At 39.9% G+C, this 20642-nt stretch overlaps 1 protein-coding gene and 1 long non-coding RNA gene across 4 annotated transcripts in view; one reads left to right on the plus strand and one right to left on the minus strand.

Annotated features, from left to right (window-relative positions):
* Nucleotides 1-14141, plus strand: part of LOC131832466 (uncharacterized) — a 151630-nt gene extending 137489 nt beyond the window's left edge. The window contains exons 5-7 of the long non-coding RNA XR_009354066.1: nt 8207-8454; nt 13187-13310; nt 14028-14141. This is a non-coding gene — a long non-coding RNA (uncharacterized LOC131832466). The remainder of the gene's footprint in view (nt 1-8206; nt 8455-13186; nt 13311-14027) is intronic.
* The window catches only part of KIAA0825 (KIAA0825 ortholog), a 410058-nt gene that overhangs the window by 107580 nt on the left and 281836 nt on the right, over nt 1-20642 (minus strand). The gene's annotated exons all lie outside the window — the stretch shown is intronic.

The raw sequence follows: 20642 nt of genomic DNA on the forward strand, positions 1-20642 counted from the left end.
AAGTTTTCCCACATCTCTGCCCTTTGCCAATTCAATTTCCTCCCCACAGCATGTGCTTTCCCCTGTTTCTAGCTGGCCAACTCCTCTGTTTCCATTCAGTAGCACAAGTCATCTCTTACATGCAATTTTTTTCTCTTTGCCCCCAAGATAAATTAATTGACTGCTCATCTGCATTCTGGTAAGACATTAAACACACATAATACGTTAGGACCACCTGTTTATGGGCAAAGCACAAATCTGGTTCAATGCTTACACTAGGAGTTCTTAGCCTCCTTCGGAGCCTAATACAGTGTGTGGCACATGGTGGTCATGTAATATATGCAGGCTGTATTGAATGAGCAAATAGATAATATCCTATGCCTTTGTTTTTCTACATCCAAGTTAACTTCCTCAGATTGACAGTCAAAGAACTTTGAAATTGCTAATTCCCACCCTGGTATCATTTATTTTTTAAGCCTCAGAAACAGGGCTCTGTGTCTTATGCAGGTCATAAATATCCCTTATTTGCAATTATATCCATTTCTGAACCTTTGCTTATACTCTTTCCCCTGCTTGGGAAGAGTTCTACATGTATAAAGTTTCTAAGCACATGTCTCTCTTCGACTAATAAACTCTCTAAAACTCTGCATTTCATGCTGACTGTGTACTAGTTTTACATTTCCTTAGATACACATCATACATGACTCTTCATACACACCAGGTATATTTTATTTTAGAAATTGAATGATATGCAATTGCCAATATTCAAAATTTTTGACCTATAAAAATAATGGCTGCATATGGTTTAACTCATTAAAAACTTTTTTAATGCTTCCCTCTCTCTCTCTCTGCCTGCCTCTCCGTCTACTTGTGATCTCTCTCTATCAAATAAATAAATAAAATCTTTAAAAAAAAAAAAAACGGGGCGCCTGGGTGGCTCAGTGGGTTAAGCCACTGCCTTCGGCTCAGGTCATGATCTCAGGGTCCTGGGATCGAGTCCCGAATCGGGCTCTCTGCTCGGCAGGGAGCCTGTTTCCCTCTCTCTCTCCCTGTCTGCCTCTCCGTCTACTTGTGATCTCTCTCTATCAAATAAATAAATAAAATCTTTAATTAAAAAAATAAAATAAAATAAAAACTTTTAAAAAAAGATTATTTACTTATTTATTTATCTGACTCAGAGAGATCACAAGTAGGCAAAGAGGCAGGCAGAGAGAGAGAGAGAGAGAGAGAGAGAAAGAAGCAGGCTCCCTGCAGAGCAGAGAGTGGATGTGGAATTCAATCCCAGGACCCTGAGATCATGACCTGAGGTGAAGGCAGAGGCTTAATCCACTGAGCCAGCCAGGCACCCTCATTGAAAACTTTCTAAAGGCAGGTTTCCATGTCAAAATTTTTTCCTAGGTAAGAGGTTCTCAAACTGAGGTCTGCGAGCCCCTATGAATTTCCAAAATCTTGTTCAAACTCTAGTGGCTATCATTGCATTCTTCACTGTCACTCAGCTGTATTAAAACAAAAAGTCAAAGTTAGGGGCTGCCCTTGATAAGCCAGTGAAAATCATTACTTTTATTGAAACTTGACTCTCGTGTGTTCATCTTTTTAATAATCTGCATGATGAAATGAGAAGTGCAGATAAAGCTACTTCTACTATATACAGCAGTACAATGGTTGTTTCGAGACAAAGCACTTAACATGGCTCAGTTGAAAGTTGAACTCCCCACTTTTGTCATACAATACCATTTTCAGAGGTGCCTGGGTGGCTCTGTGTGTTAAAACCTCTGCCTTCGGCTCAGGTCATGATCTCAGGGTCCTGGGATGGAGCCTCACATCGGGCTCTCTGCTCAGCAGGGAGCCTGCTTCCCCCTCCCTCTCTGTCTGCCTCTCTGCCTGCTTGTGATCTCTGTCTGTCAAATAAATAAATAAAATCTTTAAAGAAAAAAAAAGAATACCATTTTCACTTAAAAGAATAAGTGACAGGTATCTAGTACATATTTTCTCAAGAATGAACAAAGTGGGGTGGTCTTTTCAAGGAAAGCAACTGACAGTTACTATTGCCAATGGCAAAATTCAAACATTAAAGCAAAATCAGAATTTTGGAAAACTTGTATTTGCCACCATATACTTGATAGCTTTCCTATAGATTTTTCTAAGAGATCATGGTGATATTAACAATTATAATTTTTTGATATTGTGTATTGTGTGTATCAGCATCTGAAGATCTAAATAACTAAGTGGGCCAATATTTTTCACATGAGCAGTACATGAAGTTACTAAATGTCATATAGTAAAAGATGTATTTGAAGATACAGTTTGAGATTCCATGTTGCAACCAACCTTTAAGCTCAACACTTGTTGAGTTTTGGTGTACTATCAAAATGAAGTAGTAATAAAAATATTCCTAATATCTGCGTGAGGCCAGATTCCTTTCCATATACTTCAACCCAAGCAATATATCAAAACAGATTCTATGAGGAAGCAGAAACAAGAATCCAGCTGTGTTAAGCCAAACATTAAAGACATTTGCAAAAATATAAAGCAATGCCACTCTTACTGCTAATTTTTTTGTTTTGAAAATATAGTCATTTTCCCAAAAAAAGTTATTTATGTTCATATATAATTGACCTATTGTTATTTTCAAGTAGACTAAGAAATACTTTTAAAAATTCCCAGTTTTAATTTCTAACAAAGTAAGTATTGTCAGAAATAACCCACATAAACAAAAGCTTCTTGAGTCTGCAGTCATTTTTAGGAATGTCAAAGGGTCCTGAGATGAAAAATATGAGAACCTTTGCAGTAGATGCTCAATAAATGTATGGTGAGTTAGTGATTCAGTGAAGCAGTACAAAGGAAACACGGACAGTTGTGATTATCTAAGCCCAGTTTTTGATGAGGGGTTTACTCTTGCGGGCTGCCTCAGAGAGTTGGCTATTAACCTACCCAGTCACCACAATGAGAATTAAATGAGGATTAAATCCTACTCAGTTTCAGAAAACAACGAGGTTTTCTGTCAGAGACAAGTTAACCAAAGCTTGGTTTTACACGGAGCAAGATTAACTATCGTTTAAAAAGTCCAACTAAACAGAGGATTCACAGAGTAAATGCCTCCCTCACCTTGCAGTGGTTCCAAATATCAGGCAAGGTCTTTAAAAACAACCCTTGAACTTCCCTTAAATTGCTTTAGAAAATGTGCATTAGGAATACTACTACATGGTCTGTTTCCTAGGAGGCTGGATCACCAACCGCACAATATTGGCAAGTAGCCAGTCTACTAGCATTGAAGCTGTCCTGTCACAACACAACTCCTCTGGGCGGGATGGGTGTGGGGAGTGGATGGCCGTGGAGTAGTCAAGCAGCTGCTGCCTGCTGAAGTGAAGTGGGGCAACCACAAGGGGAGGGGGCAGGAGCAACACTTCAAAGGAACACTCAATTACAATGTCAAAAACATGTGGCAAAGTTGTTGACTGCCAAGAACCCACAGCAGCCGACAGACTGGTCTGCTATGCCACAAATAGAAACAGGGTGGCTCTTTTTGAGCAAAGGCATTGGGCCAAATGCGACTCAGAGGCAAATAGCAGCTGCAGCCCCCTATCAAAGGAGAATCTTTATAATATATTCTATGAGAAAAGGACTGTTGGTCATGCTCTGCCTGTGTATTCAGCCACACCTGCACAGAGAGATGTCAGGAGCCCAGTCTTCAAAAATGAAGCACTCTGAGGAATAAATGGCACACAATTTCCCAATAAGCGTCTTTTTTTCCTGAGCCCTCCCTTCACATTTTATTCATTTTTCCCTCTCATGGCATAAACTGTTTTCAGCCTGGCATTCTAGTTATAGTTGGGCAAATCTGATTCTTCCCTATCTAGTGGAAACTTCCTGACGACCAGTCATTTATACTGTTAAGCCCATCGCACTATGATATATACATAGTAGATGCTCAGTAAATACAAGTTGAATAAACACAGTCTAAAATTAGCTAAGCAGCTTCATTAACATTACAAAACTGCCAAAAACCTCCCATTGTATCTTGATTCCTTCTATTTGTTCCTCCAGCAAGTATTTATTGAGCCCCTACCACATGCAAGGTAATATGCTAGATGATATTGGCTGTGGCAACATGAAATCGACATGGATATTTCTAAGTCTCCATAGTTAAGTAGTCCAAATTAGTTTCTTTACTGAGAACTAAAGACATAATGCACCCTTGGTTGTTCTTGACCATCAACATCACTATGTCTATGGAAAATGAGAGGTAAAAACCAGGATCAAATTCACAAAAGATATATGCAAGGAGAGAAAAGTTAGGCTTACTTTGCTGTAATTCCAAGGATGACTAGGATGTTATCCCTAAAAATAGTTATAGTTGATATAGAATAGAAAAGATATGCCCAAGAAAGATGGTGTACACATTTAATAAGCCATTTTGATTCCATAGCTAGAAGCAACACAGCTCAACTGAGAAAAAGCCTACTTTGGAATGTATAAGAACTTACAATCTTCATGTACTACATAGGGAATAAAAAGAACAATTTTCAGGTGGTAAGATTAGCTCACATTGGCATATATAACAGAATAAGGTTGTGGAGTTTATCGTTATGAGATGATTGAAAACTCTCTCTCTCTCTCTCCTCTTTCACAATTGTTGGATGACCCTTCAGGACCCTCTCAGTCATAGGACTATCAGTGAAAAGAATGTAACAGGGTTTATGAGTAATATGTCAATTTAATCAGTTTAACTGAAAAAAGAAATAATTATTGATATTGCCATAGCATCACCTGAATTTAGATTAATTCTTTCATTTCAACAAAATAATTATTAGGTACATAATATTCCAGGCACTGATGTAGAGGCAAGGTCTCCATCTTTAAGGGGCTTACAGAATACAGAGTGTTGTGGCGCCTGGGTGGCTCAGTCGATTAAGCGTCTGCCTTTGGCTCAGGTCATGATCTCAGGGACCTGGGATTGAGCCCTGCTTCAGGCTCCCTGCTTAGTGGGGAGTCTGCTTCTCCCTCTCCCTCCACTCCTCCCCTTGCTCTCTCTCTGAAATAAATAAAATCTTCAAAAAAAAAAAAAAAAAAAGAACATAGAGTATCATATAAGTGATTCCAGTACTTAGGAGTATTAGATGATGGTCACAATGAGGCTGATGTGATTTGGTTCTTTGCATTCTAGGTCCAGAAAGTCCAACTCAAACCATCTGAAGGACAGCTAAGATAATAGTAGCAATAGGTACTCAAAGATCAATAAGAGGCCATTCTCCTGATTTCAGTTTAGCTTCCATCGAGTTTCTTCATTTTTAGACAATTCCTTCCTTGCAGAAAGAAAGGGGCTCAAGTGTTGTACATGTTGTACAACTGAAGAGAAATCAGAGCCTTAGAATATAGTATCATTGGGCCTGATTAAGATCGTGTGGATCATGTGCCCAATTCTGACCAATCCTGGAAGCTAGGGGGATCAAATGCCCTAATTGGCTCAGTCCGATGCTTACTCACCTTTCCCTGAGGCACACCGGTGTGGAAGGAGTGATTCCCCTAAGCAGAGACAGGGTACTGGTATCTCACAAAGGAGGGAGTGACCTGGACTGCTAAGGCAACCAATGTGCACTGCCGTGGAATACACATGCTTGTCAACATATTCAAGAAATAGTCTTTGAGAACACTGGAGATAATGCACTGACCTAAGCATTTCTCAAGGTTAGAAAGAGGCGGAAAGAAAGCTTATCATCTAGAAAGGGGGGCAGGAAGATATACAGATAAAACAAAGGAAGAACTCCTTTGTACTTTGGAGAATTGTTGGAATAGAGTTAATTTCCCATTGGAGAAACCAGGAAAAACCCCAATGGAAGCAGCCTTTGAAATGGAAGCTAGAAAGTAGGCTGTAGCTTGACCAAAGACAACCTCACCATAACCTCAAGTATGGCGGTTTCTCTTTACTCTGGAATGACCTTTGAATATCCATTATTATCTTGTTCTAAAAACTCTTTCTTCAAGAGATGACAACCTTTTCCAACTGGGGTTTCCGGTGGAAAGAATAGGATTCCCATCACTAACGGTGCCAACCTTAACCTCAGGGCCCAGCATTGACTTGATACTCAGACCATCTTGGGCAAATGAACGGTTGAATGAATATTTGAATGAACACGTACGATGGCAACATGTTAACGGGTAATAGATGAGATTCCTGCGGTCGTGTAACGTCAATATAAAAGACATCACTGAACCTTGCCGACAACAAGTTGCTTCTCCACAGGTTCCCACGGAGCCACCTCGCTCCCCCAGCTAACCCTCGGAGGCTCATCAGTGCCATCATTTACACGGCTCACATTGTGTGTAATGAAATCCAACCTGGCATCCACCACACCTTCAGTCTTTCAGCATAAAACAAAGTGCAGCTTCCCCCACAGAGCATCGTGATTAAACAAATTAACTATGGCGCTGCCTGCAAATACACACACTGGAGTGCAGGAAATGAACAGATACAATGGCCAAGTCTGTATTTAATTTTAATTAAATTTCATTCTGTAGCTCAATTAATCCACATCTCCAAATGTCAGCAGGACTTAGGCAAATGGAATGACATCTGCTGTACCGCACAGGACTATAAAACCTTCACCGCATGCGAGGTCTCTGGAAGCACACCAGAAAAAATGAAATATCTTTATTAAGTGTGTAGTAACATATAGAAGTCTAACTCAGGGTCTAATGAAAGAACGTAAACTAGCGAAGCATGTGAGTGGTTACTACGGTGGCAAAAGTTGCTCAATATCCTGCCTAGTGTTATTTATTGTTATAAAATTGCATTTGGCTTTAGAGCTGTTTCCTTTCATATTTACTTAGTGGACTTCCCAGTTGTCCAGGTTGGGGTGTGTGTGTGTGTGTGTGTGTGTGTGTGTGTGTGTGTGTGTGTAAGGGACACAGATTTCTTTCCTGAGAAAAGGGAATCGGTGGAGTATGAGTGATCTTTCTACATAGAATATGGAAAAGACCCATTTGCTCTGCAAGGCCATTTGTTATAGGAAGCCAGAGTTGTGGCAGGAAGAGTGTGAGGTCTGACAAACCTCGATTAAAATTTTTGTTCTGCCATTTATCGTATCAGATTGGAAGGCTGGCTGGGGGGAAGCAACACCCAAACATTATTAATCGATGAGACTGTTCTCAGCTTGACAATAACTGGTTTTGGGAAATGTTTGTGTAGTGTTAGAAAATGTCAATGTGATCACTCTTGTTGGATGATAAGAGAGAGATAAACCTTAATAAAATAAATTTGTTTAGTATTTTGTGCCAGACACTGTGCTGGAGCTGGAAACACAACAGTAACTAAGATGGTCCCTTCCCTGGCGAAGAGAAAGGAACAAGTAAAAAATAATCAAAATAAAATGTGACAATATTATTGTCAAGGAGAGATGCCCAAATAATTAGGCAAGACCTGGAGAAGGGCCAGATGCCTGGAGCTGGGCCCTTGTCTCCTGTGCAATGGCTCTGGAGGATAAATGCGGTTTGAGAAGATAAACAGTAGGGTTCGTTGGGGGTTGGGGGGAGCAGAGGGAAAAGCATGAGCAAGGAGAGGAAGGCGAAAGTAGCTTGTTTTCTACATTGGGAGAGGAGTTCAAAGTCTACAAAGTAGAGAATAAAAAGAGGAAGGTACTCTGAGGTCAGAATGATAGATCCTGAATGTACTGTGAAGAACTCAGGGTTTGATCCTGGAGGCAATGGGGAAGTTCTGACAGCTTTGGGTGAGGGGACACATGATCAGGTCTATGTCTGGAAGTGTAGTGTGGCATATGGAGTAGAGAGGGGAGGGCAGCAGACTATCATGCCCCAAATATGCCACTTTAGCATAAGGATTATTTAGAGCTTAAAGACACCTGAAAGACTTGCCAGGTATAGGACGTCCACTCAGATCTTCCCTTCTTCCCCCTGAAAGCAGGAGATAAGACTCTCAATGGGAAATATCTACTCTTTCTACCAGGAGGAAAGAAACATCCTTATCAGCAGAGATGGGAGTCGAGCCTGAGGGTCATCTGTACAGACAGACTTCGTTAAAATAACTCCTATCTTCAGTCTCCCCATCTATTTTGGTTACTTTTCCATGGTCGCTACTCTGTTCAACCTAGGACACAAACACAGGTCTAATCACCTCTTTGGGTCTGTATTTTCTTACTGGGGCTGCCATGCACATGTAAAAATTTGTATGATCCTCTCCTGTTGATCTGTCTTCCATCAAATTCGTTTTCAGGCCCAGGCAGGGACTGAGAGAATAGAGAGGATGTTTTGCCTTTCCCACAAGGACAAATTATCGGAGTATGGAGACCAGCATGGAGGGATTCCTGGCTTCTACCAAATCACAACTAATGTGGACACCCGGCAAAGGAGGAGACGGGAAATTGCATTCTTATTGACAGGTCCGAGAAAGGGCTAAACTGGGTGAGATGAAGACGAGTGTGCCAGCCATGAGAAAGGCCTTGGGGATCATCAGGAGACCAGGTGGGTGGATTGCTGCTGTCATGAAAAATGGAAGGAAAGGGGACTAGGGCAACCTGAGGTCAGTGGGCCCTACAGCTCCACAGTGTTATTGTCCGCTCAGAAGATACAAAAAACAAAACAAAACAAACAATCAAAAACCCAACCCACCAGCCTTTTCCCTACTTCTCCTTTCTATGAATGGGAATTATTTTCCTAAGCATCCTGTTGTTGGTCTCTGTTTCCTTACTTGTTCTGTCCAAGGGGGAGGTGGAACTGCTTAACCTACTGATATATTTGAGAATAACTAAGCAGGTCATACCCACCGGACCCTCTCCCTCTTGGGATATGCTTAGCTAGCTAGGTAAATCTAACTGTGGGACTCAGGGTAAAGGCAACATTTTAAGTCTCATTTGACACTGTTTTGTTTCTCAAATTGCTAACAACCCAAGTGGAAAGGAGGAGTGCTATGTATTGGGGCCCACTCAGGGACTCCAGCAGTGAGGAAATAATTCTTGGCCTTTATTCTAGTGTTTGAGACTGTGCTACACCCAACAGGAACACTTGTAAGGAGCAGCCACGTTATCTATGGAAAGCCCTCAACAAGGAAGACAGACAGAGCCTGGGGAATGTAAGCAAAGAAGGGAAACACTGGGCTAAATGAGGGGCTGAGCACAGAAAGAGTCCTGGTTTTCTGCTTGTTCAGGAAAGAAAACAGCAATGAAAGCAGGGCTTCCTCACCTCCGTGATGCCTGTGGTCTGATCAGAGGTAGAACATCTGCTGCCTTTGAAGTTCAGGAGATCAGGAATGTGTGTTTGTTACTTTAGAACAGTAGTATGGTAGTTTACTAAACTATGGGCCAGGAGGGTGTTATAGGTTGATTTGAGAAACTTTGATCTACTCTAACATTATAATAATAATATTTTGCTACCTTAAAAAAGCATCTTAACTTTTAACAACTAATTTGCAAAAAATAATTCTCAACTTGATTATAATTGGAGATTCACTGGAATTATAAAAAACAGGTATAAAGCAGAAATAGAAACATTTCAAGTTAAAAGGAAAGATGATCCTAAAGACAGAGTAGACAATCTAGCATTCTTTTTTTTTTTTTTTTTTGTTATTTAAGATTTTATTTATTTATTTGCCAAAGAGAGAGAGAGAGCACAAGCAGGGGGAGTGGCAAACAGAGAGAGAAGCAGGCTCCCCAGTGAGCAAAGAGCCTTATGCAGGACTTGATCCGGGGCCCTGGGATCATGACCTGAGCCAAAAGCAGACACTTAACCAACTGAGCCACCCAGGTGTACCGACAGTCTAAGATTCTTATTTAACAATTCAGTGTTAAAGACTGAGCGATCCTACATAAACACATCATCTATGAAAGCTAGGTATTTTTCACTATATGTAAATATCAATGGGGGGAGAATAAAGCCTCTTTTTATTTTGTTATTTTGTTATACTTTGATTATACTAATCTCAAATTTTCTTTCTTGTTTCTCATAATTTGGTCTTTATTCTCACTTTTTCGCATGCCTATCTAAAATTTTAACTCATCTAATTTTACATTTGGATTTAAATTAGGAGCTTACACAAAACAATATGATGCTTTAGAAAAGATGAAGGTTGTCTAACAAAATAAAAGGGGGACTGAACTGAAGGAGGAAACTTCAATCTATTAATTATTCAAAATAGGTAAAAGAATTCCAAAGCTTGATTTGGCAAATTCATCAAGGAAAATTTTCTAGTTCTGCTATGCTACACTACTGAATTTTAAAATCAGCACACAAGGGTGTGTTACTTAAATTGCACCTAATAAAAATGTACAGGAAGTAACAATTAGCTTCCAACTATCTCAGGATCCCATCTAGTGAAACACTAAATTGACATGTGGTTCTTAGCGTATTAATGAATCTGAAACAGGAATCAATAATGTATCACTCATTTAATCAGGTTTAAAGTTGGCTTTATTCTTGCCAGAAAGACAATGGGACATACTGATGTTGTAATGGTCCAAATATGTAAAAAAGTGAAGAATTGAAGTTGTAAAAAAAGAGAGAGAGAGAGAGAAGAAGAAGACTTTAACTGAGTTTAGGAGTTAAATTGCCTCTAACAATCGATCTTAAAGTATAATGGGAATAAGTACATTAAATCACTTCTGGGTGCATGATTTCATGATTTGTTTGCATTGAGTTGTAAGGATTCCATACACAAAATTAGGTATGAAAAATTGAATTTAGAAACACCTACTTAGACTACTGAATGTTTGCTCCATTTTTCAGGGAAGTGCAAAAGATTGTATCTAACTATGAAGTTGTGTGATTCTATCAAAGATGCTTTTTTATTTGATTTTATGAAAGATTTCATTTATTTGTTTGTAGAGAGAAGGAGAGAGCACAAGCTGGGGGAGCAGATGAAAGAGGGAGAAGACGACTCCCCTCTGAGCAAGGAGCCTGATGTGGGACTCGTTCCTGGAACCCTGGGATCATGACCTGAGTTGAAGGCAGACACTTAATTGACTGAGCCACCCAGGTGCCCCAAGGATTTTTTTTTTTTAAATAAAATTGATTGACACTAACTTAAGTTGTTTAGTTGAGGGTTTTCTTGAAGTCAGGGACCATGAGATTAGAGCTCCATCAATGTTTCCTGCAGTACTGAAGGGTCCAGGAATTTAGATTACTTGTATTTATGACAGTTTGTCATTGGTGGAAAGAACTTCTATCTTGAGTGATCACTACCTTAAGTGGGATTTTTTTTTATTATAAATGAACTTAAAATATACATTTTTAGATGTTGAGGTTGGATATGCATTGTTAAATGACAATTCCTTTTTTTCTTAAATTATCTGAATAATTTCCTCAATATTTAATATTGGTGCTACATATATGACAATGGGAAGTCATTACACAATTAGAGATTTTCCTATCTCTTGCCCTAAGTTTTTCTCTGATATGGAAAACGAATGGTGACATAATACAAATCAGCTATCATTCCTTTATTTTTCATCAAAATAAAATAAAAATTCTACCATGTCAGAATTTTAGACATAAGCCCAAGCAGCTTGAAGGGCCAATAAAGCACTAATATTGTAAGTAATGAATAACCATTAAGTATTAATTAGTAACAGGCTTTAAGAAAAATTGACCCAGGGGCGCCTGGGTGGCTCAGTGGATTGAGCCGCTGCCTTCAGCTCAGGTCATGATCTCGGGGTCCTGGGATCGAGCCCTGCATCTGCCTCAGCATTCCTGCTGAGCAGAGAGTCTGCTTTCCCCTCTCTCTCTGCCTGACTCTGCCTACTTGTGATCTCTCTCTCTGTCAAATAAATAAAGTCTTAAAAAAAAAAGAAAAGAAAAGAAAAATTGACCCAATTTTCTGTATTTACATGTTACGTTACCTAAGTTAAGCTTATTACCTAAGTAAGCTTTTTAGGAGACATTGAGAGACTAATATGAACTAAATAAATATCAAAATAAGACCTGCAAAGTTTAGTGAGTAAAAGCAACATTCAGAGAGGTTCAAAGGTCTACATTTTGGTCTTGATTTTGCCCTCCTACTAGAGATCCATGGCTAGATAATCCATTCAAAACCAAAGGATTGAACAAGAATGACTGGAGGATAGTACATAAAACGCCATGGCAAGAGTAGGCTTCCCATGGAATACTATAATAATATAGAGTCATTAACATTTAAAATGGGATTGATTTTAGAGATCACCATTCAGTAACTACATCATCCATCATTCCTCTTTCCTTGCCACTTTTCCTACCTATCCTATTCATGTCTCCTTACTCTACCCCACCCCTTCTCTCCCTTTTCTCTCTTTCCCATTCCTCCTCCTTCCGTTCAACCTGTTCCCTACTGAATTCCCACTCTCTCCCACACATCATGCTACCTACCAAAGGAAGATAATTAGAATCAGGTATCCGTCTTCAAAGGGTATGTCACCATTGTTACAAGAGGCCAAACACCTAGACAGGTAATTGTCACTGATGTGGTAATTACGATGGAAGTAGAGAGAAGCCTAAGGAAGAGGACCTAAAATCAGCCGGCTCACCTGAGGAGGTGATTCCTGAGATGCATTTCAGAGCATGACTATGATTAACTAGGAAAAAGGAATGGAGAAAGAGGCTTCAGGCAGAAAGGAGAACATGAATGAGGACCCAGGGCACAGAAAATACCAGTGTGTGCACAAGAAACAGTCTGCACAGCCACATTTGGTAGCCCAGGACAGGACAGGAATAGTTTTATATGTTAGAAGGTTTGTGCTGGCACCAGAATGGAAGGTGGCTTTAAAAAGAATGAAACTGGAGTTCAGAAAACCATTTGGGACTTTTCTTCTACTGGATTCCAGATGAGCGATGATTAATGCCTGTTGGTCATAAAGCAAAGAGCATTAAACCACAGGCTTAGCAGCTCTAGAATCCGGCCCCTAGCTACTCCACTCTCAGTCCAGAACTTTCTCTGCCATACCAGAATGGAAATGCTTTGGTTGTAGGCTCTGTTAACTCCGCGTAAATCTATGAAAGATAAACTTTTGGGATGACCCGATGACTGAGCTCTGGGATCTTAGCTCCATATGTTTCACATAGAGCAACTCAATGCTCGTTTATCCTGGGTATTTGGCACAACACACTCATCTTGTACAACAGAGTTGTGCCACATGAAGGGGGAAGCTAAAACTCAACGGGGGCCCTGGGTATTACAGTCACTGTTATTGGTGACTGAAATCCACTAAACATAAGCATCTTGTTTCCACAGGAGAGGGCGTGGGCCTTCTGCTGGTAGAGTCTCTTTGTGTGAAACCTCTCGGTGCTGCTACTTGCCATGTCCTAAAAGCTTCTCCATCACACCCCCAACTGCTGGCGCCACAGCAACATTTCAGGTAATGAGGTAAGGGGCACACTTGGGTTCTTTTTGTGCCAAGAGGAGAAAAAATTAATTTTCAATGCTAAAAAGATGAGACTGCTGGTGCAGACGGTCACTAACCACCACCAGCTGCTCCATAGATTTGGAGTTTGGAAAAGATAGCCCATTTCAAAATCAGTAACATAACTCCAGGACATGAGACCCCAAACTGTATCTGTGTTCAGAGCAAAAAGCTATTGCCCAAATCATACGAAGTAGCTGGATCATTTAACATAAGTCTTGATAATTCTGTTTGTGCTTACACTAAACTTCTAAATATCTCAATGTATACAGAAAATCATAAATGACAAAAACACCATGTGTGCAGATTCATAAATAGACTTAAAATACGCACCTATAGGATTTCTTTGCAAAATGGCAGTTTTATGATCCTTGAGGTCTTTTTTGGTGGGAGCCAGGAGAGAAGGCGAGAAATACATAAGGTCTTCCTGAACTCCAGTAGAAGCCCCAAGTGATTTCTCTCTCTCTCAAACACACACACACACATAAACACACACACACACACGCAAACACCATACCCAAAACCATTTTCCTGCACTTTGCATCATTTAAATATAGACAATGAATATGTCTATTCAATACTAAAAAGCATTATTTTTGAAGAAGTGGCATGAATAATGAGCGCAAAAAAAAAAAAAAAATCCTTCAATCTAATCATCTCTTTCAACTCCAGGGATCCAGATTAGAGATTCTCAGCTTTGACTTCTCATTAGAATCACTTGGGAGCCTTTTAAAACCACCAGTGCTTGATGCCCCACCCAGGACCAGTGAAGTCTGAATCTTCAGGGATGCGAACAGTAGGTATTGGTAAGTTGTCAAGTTGCCCAGGTGACTCTGATGAGCAACCCAGGTTGAAACTTGCTTCTGTGGTAGGATTTGTCCTCAGCACAAGTGACAACTTTGTATCCCAGGATGCTTGTAAAGACCCATTTCTGGTCTTTACTCATTACGTGCTAGTAACAACCCCTCCTTCCTCTCCAGCTATGGCAACCCCAGACCCTCCAAACATCAGTTGTCCCTGGCTTGGAGAGAGGAATTAGGGGGGCAGGGAGAGGAATTAGTCCTTTTAGAACCACTGTTTTAGGGGGTTTAATCCCCCATTCTCTTTCACTGACTCTCAGCAGCTGCTGTTTGGATTCCTACCTATGGTTGCCACGTTTTGCTATTTTGCTCTCGTCAAAACTGCCCACCCCTTGCCTTGTTCTATGTTCTCCATACCGTCAAATAGGAATAATTGTATTTCCCACCAAGAGGTCTTCTCCAATGATCCCACCCATTGTGACTTCCTCTTCTTTCTGTCATCTCGGCAGACCTGTCACCAGAATGTTGGCAGGCTGCTGCACTAGTATTCTTGAAGAAGATGTTCTCAGTTTAACTGTAATCCCACTGAAGGAATGAAGGAACTGCCTTACGTTTATGTTAGAATTATAAATTGGTTTTAAACATAGGCTTTTAAATATCATCTATTGGGCTCCTTCACCTCAACAGGCAATATATGACAGTGTTGGGGCGCCTGGGTGGCTCAGTCTGTTGGATGTTTGACTCATGACTTTTGCTCAGATCATGACTGCAAGGCTGTGAGATCATGACAGGTTTGCTCAGCAGGGAGTCTGCTTGAGAGTCTCTCTGCTCCCCAAAATAAATAAATAAATCTCTAAAACAAAACATGTCAGGGGCACCTGGGTTGCTCAGTGAGTTTAAAGGCTCTGCCTTCAGCTTGGGTCATGGTCCCAGGGTCCTGGGATTGAGCCCCATATTGGGCTCTCTGCTCAGCAGGGAGCCTGCTTCCTCCTCTCTCTCTGCCTGCCTCTCTGCCTACTTGTGATCTCTCTCTGTCAAATAAATACATAAAATCTTAAAAAAAACAAGTGTCATTAAAACTTAATAAAATGTCAGATGTCCCAATTAAAATTCCAGTTGGCTTCTTGAGGAACCCAAACTTACTTTAAAATTGATATGGAGGAATATGGCCTCATATAGCTAAGTACACCTTTAAAAGGACTTGTCTCACCAGATATTAAGACATACAATGAAACCCTAATAATAATAATAAAACAGGTTGAATTGTCACAAAAACAGAAAAACTGACAAATGGAACAGGATGGAGAGCTCAGAGGCAGACCCACAAATACATGTGAATTTAATAAATGAGGAAAGTAGCATCACAAATCAATGTTAACAGAGGAAGGCGAATAATCAGCTAGGCCCTCTGGTACAGCTAATCTTCCTGATATGAAATACTGAAATTCACAGTTACGGTTTGATTTTCTCAAATAGTTTAAACTCTTAATTTTTGTTTTGTCAGTTTCATCTTCAAAACCAAGTCGCTTTTTAGCTGGTTGCTTTAGTAAAATGCCACCAGCCTCTTTAGTTAAAAAATGTTTGTCAGAATGACCAGCGACAGGCGAATGACTCTAATTTTCAAACGTGTGGAGAGCCAATTTCAAGGTAAACAATTGTCTATTTAAAGGAAAGGAAAAATCACAGGGAATACTTTCAAATGAAAATAGAAAAAGTACAAAGTAGAAAAGAGACGCAAGGTGTAAAAATTCTGGGGGTGGAGAGAGGGCGTGTAAAATGAAGAAGAAAGCACCTAAAATAGAAGCTAAGGGAAGCCATAAAATAAAATGATTCTCAACAAAGCAGAAGAATGCAATAATTACCTTTGGAGGATTGAAACTTGAAGGGAATACTATAAACATTCAAGACTAAAAGGCAGGAGTAGGAAGGAATTCTAAATTCAGAGACTTTAAATCTGAGCTCAATGGTTACTACATTAAAGAACTCTTATTACATTTTAGATGAGTAATAATAATCCTACTCCTGATTTATTGAACATCTTTATGCCACCGATTCCAAATGCTCTGAAACTATCTGGTGACAGATATTATTTCCTAATAACAGATGGAGAAACTGAGGTTATGTAGAGCTTAAGTGACCTGTTCATTTTCAAAATTAATCAGTGGTAATGATGAAAATGTAATTTAAAGTTCTTTCTACCCAGTGGAGGAACGGTTTTTGGTCTCATCCTAAATGATCCCTCATAAATTTACTACAGGAACAAAACAGATTCCTAAAGAATAATTATGAAAGTCATGCCTTGGTTAAGATTCATGCTCATGTTATATCACTAATAAAAGCAAAAACAACAACAACAACAAACAAACAAACAAAACCAAAACCTAAATACTTAAAATAATTTTAGAAAAACTTAACTTAAAAAAAAAGAAAGAGGGACGCCTGGGTGGCTCAGTTGGTTAAGCAGCTGCCTTCGGCTCAGGTCATGATCCCAGCGTCCTGGGATCGAGTCCCACATCGGGCTCCTTGCTCAGCGGGGAGCCTGCTTCTCCCTCTGCCTCTGCCTGCCATTCTGTCTGCCTGTGCTCGCTCTCTCCCCTTCTCTCTCTCTGATAAATAAAAAAAAAAAAAAAAAAAAAAAAATCTTTAAAAAAAAAAAAAAAAAAAAAAAAAAAAAAAAGAAAGAAAAGCCAAACTTGTCACTTAAATAAGACCATTGCAGAGATGGTGAAATTTCAGCAGCAACCAGCAAATTAGGAGCTTAAGTTTTAACTTAAAAATTTTTAAATCTATTTGTGAATCCCTAATAATTTAATTGTCTTCTTAGAGAGTTCTTAGAAAATCCAATGAGTATTTTTTACAACAATTACTTCCAAACTAAAAAATAACCTCATGTATAGCTTATGACTTTTCAAGCCCAACACATCTTTTTGGTGTACTAAGCTCTCCTCGGAAGAGAGTGATTACCAGTTAAACACAAAGATGATTACTGAACGCCTAAGTTGGCACAACAGGACTAATCTACTGATTTTCTAAGTGTTTTATTGATGGAATGTAGTGTTGATATATTTTTAAGTGAGAAATCCAACCAGTTATATAATTACATACTGACTACAAATAAGTGATCATTTATTGATTGCATAGCCTACTGACACATAGTTATTCATCTGTATCTGACATAAACAAAAAACTGACACATTCAACACTACTCTCCCAAACAAAGTCACATCATAGAATTTATGTAAAAATTATATATTTGGGTTGAATTCCCTAACTAGGATAAATGAACTTGACATGAATCACCAGTCACTTTCCCACTTAAGATTTTTTTCTCAGATCTTTCATGTTCTCCACTTTTCTATAGTTCCCCAATATCTAATTATGACTGCTTTTTTGTAATAAAGGTGTCATCTTGACAAAATGATGTTCTGAAAGTATAAGAAGAGGCTGGAGCTCTGGAGAAAGTCCACAGACATCCTTACCTATGTCATCACACTGTGGTGGATTGGTCCAAATAATATTTAATTATGCCTTATCCTGTACAAGAAAGCTGCCACGAACAGAATCCTTTTCATCCAAACAACCAAAGCATGCTGTCTTAGCTAGACCAATCGTCCTGCAGACAACATATTAGATTAACTCTTTTAGATACAATATACTTAGCTCCATTTGTCTAGCAAAACTTCATGACTGCTCTCCCTCCCTCACTTCTTCTAAGTACAAACTCGGACCTTGTCATTCAATCCTCTGTGCAATCTGGATTTAACACAACTTTCCAGCACTAATGCGCACCGGTGAAGCTGTGCTTTTCTTTAAATACATCTTGCCCTTTTCTTCTTTACCTTTTGCTTGCAACGCTGTCTGCCAAAATTTGGCTCCTGACCCGAAATGGTCCACCATCAGTGTTACCATCTCTGTGCGGCATCCCTTCATCGACCTGCTCATCACTCCCGTCTACCCTGCCCCTGCCCTCCCTTAATTCGGTAGAAATAGTTCATGATCTTTACTAAATGTATCCTGTGTTAACTTCTACATGGCTATTTGCGTGCAGGTCTCGGTTTCTCTTACTGGGCTGTGAGCTTCCTGAAGGCAAGTCTCTGTTCTGCACAAAAGCTGGCATTTCACACTTAGTAGGTGCTCAATATCTATCTGTTAAATGAATGAATGCAGGAGAAGAAAAAAATTAGAGGAATTATATTTTATGGTTAAATTAGGGAAATAAAAGCAAAAGCTGCACATGAAATTTACATGAACTTATAGCTCAGCCTGAGTATTGAAATAATTATTGACTTCTCCAAAGAGAAGAAGATAATTCTAGAATATAAATGTGTATAAGGCAGGAAGTTCTATTTTGTTCACTGATGTATTCCAAGTATTTAAAATACGCTCATGCATATAGTAGGAATTTAATAAGTACTCACTGAATAAACAAATAGGTACCAAAAAATAGTTACTTTAAAACATGCACCAGGGTCACCTGGGTGCTCAGTCCATTAAGCGTCTGACTCTTGATTTCAGCTCAGGTCATGATCAGGGTCGTGAGATTGAGCCCCACGTTGGACTCTGTGCTGAATGCGGAGCCTCTTAAGATTCTCTCTCTCCCTCTCCCTCTGCCCCTCCCATCCTCTCTAAAACAAAACAGAACAAAACAATAAAACGTAAAACAAAAACAAAACGCTCCAACTTTTCCTATGTTTTGTAGATTTTTTACAGACCCACAATTTCCTAATATTCTGGTTAAGGGAATCTAGTCCAGTCTCATTTTCATAAATATTCCTGGTAGTGTCTCTAAACAGAGATTATTAAAAAAATATATATATATATATATAAAGCTACCCATACAGACCGTGAGTTTTGCATAGTCAAATACTTCATTACAAAGAGAAAGTCAACTGAACTTGCTTGAACAGTCAACATGGTTTCAAGCTGACGGTGATGGAGGGCGCTATGGTCTGTATGTTGAACTTGTGAAAGGATCTAGCTTAAATCCATAAGTAGGTATAGACTTCCCTAGCTCTTGCCTGAATTTAACTGCGCTGAGAAAGTTATAAAGACTGAAGAGTCCATTAGGTAATGACTAGTTACGCTTGAAGTGATACGAGTACTTCTGATCCACTCCTCACAGCTCCCAGACAAAGCCATCCCACGACCATTCGCATAGCCTTCTGAAACAGCCCACACAGCCAGCCATACCCGGCAAGAGCACAGAAAACCAGGAGCTGGGGCTGAATGGGATTGAGTTCATACTGCTAGTTCTCCAGGAAACTTTTCCAAATCAAAACATGCAAAGGTCAACAGTCAATACTGGAGGAAACCCACAGCAATTCATAAAGCAAAGATGAAAACTATAATCAAATTCTGCTACCTGAGCGGCACATGGTCTAATGCACTGATGACAAAACAGAAACCCCTAATCAAGAAGTCAGCATGCCACGCAGGACAAGAGTAGATGAAGTGTGGTGTCAACGTGGCCACAGAGCCGAACCAAGTGAGAACAGTGAATGCTGCCAACATCCTTGTTTCAGATCTTTCTTTCTGATGAAGAGACTCGGAGAAGGTGGCGCAACTAGGCTCATGAAGAGGAAATGTACGTGCGTGTGTGTGCATGTGTGTGTGCTTACATGTGTGTATTGAAATACTGCTTACTTTTCAAAATTCCTCTCTGATAACGCTCTTCAATATGCCTTCATGGATCCCACCTCCCCCCCTTTGCAGATCCTTGTTCCTTGACAATCAATACATGCTAACAGAGACCAAATCCCATAAATGATTAAGATCTGTTTATGTGTCAGTCTCTGCCTTTGGATGGCAGGCTCTTTGAGGGCAGAGACATGTCCTGTCACCTCCGCATTCTGAAGTGCCAGCCACCTATTGGATGCTTCACAAATCCCAGAGAACTAACAAAAGTTTTTGATCTAGACAGTGCTTGCTGAAATCCTAGCTCGACCTGTGGAGGCCTGTGGCCTGGTGCTATGGAAATTGCCCCTTGATGGTTGGTTCAGCTTCTCCTCTAGGGTCGTCCTTGGCCTTGAGGGCCCAAAAGCCAATCCTACACATCCATGGGCTTACCTCATACCTCATATCCAGAATTCCAGGCTTTCCTTTGTCTGGAAGAGGAGGTGGCATAGGCCCCAAATTTACTAGCCTTATATGCTCCATAAAATAATTTATTTTCTCCGAGCCTCAGTTTCCTCATAAAGTAAGTAGGCATAATAATACTTGTGCCTCAAATGGTCATCATGATGAAACGAGACAGTGTATATGAGGCCTCTGCCATCAGTGTCCGGCACATAGCAGGATCTGAATAAATGGTGGCTATCCTTAAACCACTTCTACCAACATTGTCTCTAGCTACGTATCTTACACAGATAGGTCTTCTAAGAATCATAGGCTGGGTAACTCTTAGTCTGGAATAATATAATATACAGCAGCCTTTGTGGGCATAGCCAGACAAAGGTCGGCAACATTACCTTGAAATTTAAAGACAATC

The sequence above is a fragment of the Mustela lutreola genome, chromosome 5, assembly GCF_030435805.1.
Source record: "Mustela lutreola isolate mMusLut2 chromosome 5, mMusLut2.pri, whole genome shotgun sequence".
Taxonomy (NCBI): domain Eukaryota; kingdom Metazoa; phylum Chordata; class Mammalia; order Carnivora; family Mustelidae; genus Mustela; species Mustela lutreola.